This window comes from Phoxinus phoxinus (assembly GCF_949152265.1).
Source record: "Phoxinus phoxinus genome assembly, chromosome: 9".
NCBI lineage: Eukaryota > Metazoa > Chordata > Actinopteri > Cypriniformes > Leuciscidae > Phoxinus > Phoxinus phoxinus.
The window spans coordinates 12,663,783-12,668,749 of record NC_136884.1 but is presented as its reverse complement, the minus strand read 5'-3'; positions in this window follow the sequence as shown (position 1 = coordinate 12,668,749).

The following is a 4,967-nucleotide window of genomic DNA, read 5'->3' as shown; positions in this document are numbered from 1 at the left end:
TAGTAACAAAATTACACCTCAGCTGCTTGGATAAACAGCCGGCCAATCTGGACTCTTATTGAATAAGCAGATCTTTACTGATCTTTACAGATGAAGTCAGTCTTACATGAGCAGTGGTCAGATACAATGAGATCTATGCTTTTAAAAACAACACGACCTCATGAAAGTGCGTATCTATACCACAAATGTTATTTCTCATGCCATTTATACGCCAAAAATGTGAAAACACACTGAAAATCCTTGGGTAGGATTAGGGGTGGGGAGAGCGTGCATATTACACGCCATAAAGACAAGTGAGTATCCTATGCACGCGAAATATGCGTATCAAATGCACGCACACTATTTTTGGCATTGGCCTACATGGCACGAGAAATAACATTCATGGTATAGATACGCACTTTCATGAGATCGGGCTGTTTTAAAACTAAGTTTGTGTAATGTCAGACATCGCAAATCAAATCTCAAAATAGGGTTCACTCTGATTGACTTGAGTAATGTTTAAAGCTGTTTTGTCGATGTTGAAATATGGCGAATACAAACAGAACAGGTCTGTGATGTCTATCTGTACAATTTAGTGTGATTAGAATGGCAATGCGAACGAATCACTTTCTCCAGGACCTCAGTCTGAATCTTTAAAGTGTGTGATTCTTGTTACTAAGATCTTCTGAAACCAAAATGTTGCATGTTGACGAAGTGGCAGTAATGGCACCTGTCATCTGTTGGAAAGTCAGTGCTTTAGAATAGCTGTATGATTCAGATGACAGCTTTTGCAGTACAAGAAGCTTGTTATCATGTTTTTTTTTCTTCTTCTTCTTTCTTTTAACGAGTGAAGCATTGTAGTGAAGTTAAATCATACTGTGTTATTTAAGTGTAAAGTATTAATAAGTGCCTTTTCCTTCAGTATGAATATTGTTTCCATCTATTTTGAAAGCAGCAGGGAATCAGAACCACACGATTTGATATTGTTTCTTGCTCTGTTAGAGCTGCATCTCTTTTTTTTCTGCTGTCCTGGTTGCAGTTAGAGCTGTGTGACTGCAACCAGGTCACGTCAGGGTGGCCAGCTTCATTTCTGCTAGATTTTCTTCATGTGGCTCCATCTGTACTCTCATAAAAATTATCCGGCCTAACAATGGAAACCACCGGATGGCTGCACTGCCAAATTGGAAATAGTCTTGGACATTTTCTGAAAACTTTAAGTGCATTAGGATCTCATGGATGAAAAGATTACAAGCATGTTGAGGTAACATTTGTATTTCACATGCATATCTGGCAACAAACCTGTTAGTTAACACTCCCAAACTCTTATGTAACTTATGGGACTCAGTTAAAATGTACAGTAGATGTCCTCAGTTGCCTTGGAAACAATCTCCATGGGACATATTAATTAATAAATTACACTTGGCAAACCATGAGCGGAGGAAAGGCGTGATTTTTGCACATCATTCCTTTAAGGTTCTTTTCATTTTAAATTGAATTAAGAGAAAATGTGTTACTGAATTAACACAGTATCATGTGAATACAAATATTGTGAAGTGCAAACAGATTCTTTTTTTTAACAAGGATATATTTGACAGATTATACTATAATCCTGAGGCCTAAACTGCAAAAAGGCTGGCCAAGTAAAAGGACAGAGATGCCCGTCGTCGTACCCAACTCGTGTGTTTCTGGCAAGCAAGTCAGTTCATGTCCAAACATTGACATTGCCTTTAGACAAAAATGTTTTCATGCATTTTCTGATTTTCTGTTTTCTGTCATATAAAGTGAAAATATGAAGCACCAAGAAGCAGATTTAATTTCTTCTGATATTTAACAGTTTAACAACAAAACCCTTATGTGTTGGAGAGCAACCTAGTTAGTGTAGACCTGGTTACAGAATCAGATTGGGGTCTTGATTCAGAGGGGGATAAAAGTTATTTGGGGTGACACATGGTGCCCCACATAGATGGCCACAATTGATATTATTTTGGGGAAAGATCTAGGCTAGGGCAGCTTTCATTGGCCAAGGACTGCCCAAGAGAACGCCTAACTGACCTGTAAAGCAACCAATCACAGTTGGTCTTGTTCTGTGTCATGTTTAGGGATGTGAAAATGTAAAGTTGATGTCCCTACGATTACAGGCATGTGCATGTAATAAATTATTAATTCAAGAACGTTGTGCAAATTTACTGCAACAATGGCGCCGCGAACTTCACATACTTTTGAAAATCCAGCATTTAGTTGATCCTGATAAGTGCTCATTTTCACAGTTGTAAAAATGACGGCTTTTCTCTTCCATGAGGGGGTTTGGCATCAAGACGGTTTTGTTTCCAGGCGGACCGTACACGCGTCCCCCGTAAATCATGTAGAATTCAACCAATCAAATGACCAATCAACCAATCACATTTTGTGTGGCTTATGCATCAGACGATCAACCAGCGATCTGTGGGCCTGGCGTCTGAGGCGGAGACTGAAGATCTAAAACAAAACTGCGTCATTTTATCTAATAAAGTCGATATTCTTCCTTCGAAACTTTTCCCAAATGGATCTACTCGCACCTAAAGAGCTAACAAAGGAAATGATTAGGCCCAATATTAAATATTAACACACAATCATTAGTTACTAGGACAGAGACAGAGCATAAGGCTGATTTGGCCTGCCAAATGACTGTGTTAAAAATTAAAGCCACTCTCCAGGTCTAAATATATACTGTACTTATTATTATCATCAGAATCACTATTCAGGTTATGACGAACAATGTCAGCTCAAAGTCCTGTTTATTCTGTCCATGTCTGCATTTATAATTTATGATGTTGATAGTATATCAACAATCTGAACAATGAACCGAAATGTACTGCTGCTACTATCCCCTGAGGAGATCTTTATAAAACTGACTTGTGGCTAGGTCGAGGACAGCAGCTTTGCACTAAAATTCTGAACAGAGAATGCCTTTTAAACTGCAGTTCAGTTTCTGAATTGCAAACAAAAGCAAATGGATTCCAGTTTGATTCCTGGATGTAGATATTCAATAAAAAAAAATGCAATTTTGCATGATAAAGGCTCAATTTGTATGTTTACAATTTTATATTGAAATGTTATCTGCCTATCAGACAGGGACAGCTATAGATTAAATGAAATAGAAATAACATTTGAACCCTATGGTGGAAGAATTTAGAGGACAGTGAGATCCATATTGATGAACAAATCTTGACATTAATGCATTTATTTACATATGTATTTATTTATGCTTTTAATGAAAGATTTAGTTATTGATATGACACTCAAAATCTTCATTGGAAGATAAGTTTTTGAATCGTAATTTCAGAAAATTCCTTTTAAATACTACAATATTGCAGTTCAATAAAACTCAATTAAAATTTCCTGCAGGGCTTGGCCAATTCAATTCAAATTCCAACTGAATTGAAATACATCTGAATGATCAATTGTGAATTTTATTCAAGCCTGCAGAATTGTGTGAAGTTAGGGGTCTAATAACTGGGTTCTCCGGTGTGGGAGGCACCCTAATAAGTACGCTAAGGACCACAGTCACTAATGCCTGTCACTAGCGCACCTCTTGAAGCCAGGGGAGTGAGGTTTACACACAGCTCTTACTGGCCTACATCTGTTACACTCACCCCCCTAAACCTCACTCCATCTGGGTCATGGCACCAAATACAACCTGTCCTACTCTACCTGCTCCGAGCTGGATTTGAACCAGGGTCTCCGGCATGGGTGGCGGGCATGTTAACAAGGACGCTAAAGGCCCGGGTATACTTTATTGTCCACGTTCCGCTCAACTGCGCAAGTCTTTAAAAGTAAACTACTTTGGGAATGAGCCCGGAAAAACGTGTTCGGACTATCTAGTGAGATTTACAAGCACAGTTACACTCAACCCTCTAAACCTCACTCCCATTTGGGTCACGGCACCAAATGTATCCAGACTTACTCCACCCGATCCGAGCGGGACTCAAACCAGCATCTCCAACGTGGGAGGCAGGCACACTAACAAGTACACTAAAGACCGCAGTCGCTAGCATCAGTCGCTAGCACTCCTCTTGAGGCCAGAGGAGTGAGGTTTACACGCACAGCTCTTACTAGCCTATGTCTATTACATATAAAGTGTATGAATTACAATATGTTCATATCATACTCATCCATCTAACAGACATCTTGCATGGAAGGGACAGAGCATTAAGGGAAACCACAGAGAAAAAAACTAAACTCTCGCTCATATTTTACCCCTTAATTTCTACCTCCACCAACAATTGTACCATTCCCAAGTGGCAATAAAACCCACTAGCATCACTCAGTGTAAACCCAACAGAGGGATCCATAACAGCACCGCACACCCTGATGTCAGTAAATGCACAACAGAGTTCTCTCTGGCATCGCCTGCTAGGTTGAATGAGGTCATTTAGTGCAAGTTTAGTGCACTGACAGGGCATGTTGCCTTTTTCATATTTTTTCCCGCACACAAAAAAAAGGCAATCCTTATCCTCCCTTTGACACTCTGTGCTTCCCTTGCTCTTTCTCTCTTTTGCTGACTTACTCATTCATCTGGCTTTTAAAGAGCGTGTCCTCTTCAGCTTCAGAGTTGGGCTAACTCGGGCGACTCCCGTGGCTGTGAATAGATAGTGTTGTGTTGCTAGGCGACGTCTGAGATCAGTCAATCTGTGGATAGTGTGTACAGCATTTACCCTACCGGCCCGCTCTCTAGCTCACATCCTGGGGGGTGAACCATGAACTCCTGTTGACCATGCACATAGGAAACACGCAAAAGAACATGCTGTCAGGGACGCATGACAGGCTAATGGCTGATTATTACTGACTATATCATCCAATATTTAATATTGTGCATGCTTTAAATTTACTTACATACTTAGTTTTTTTTATTACATTTTTTAGCATTTTATTTATTTAGACAAAATGGTATAGAATTTTAATAACGACTATTTATCAGTCACTGCGTGGTAATTTGCGTCGTTCCCCCA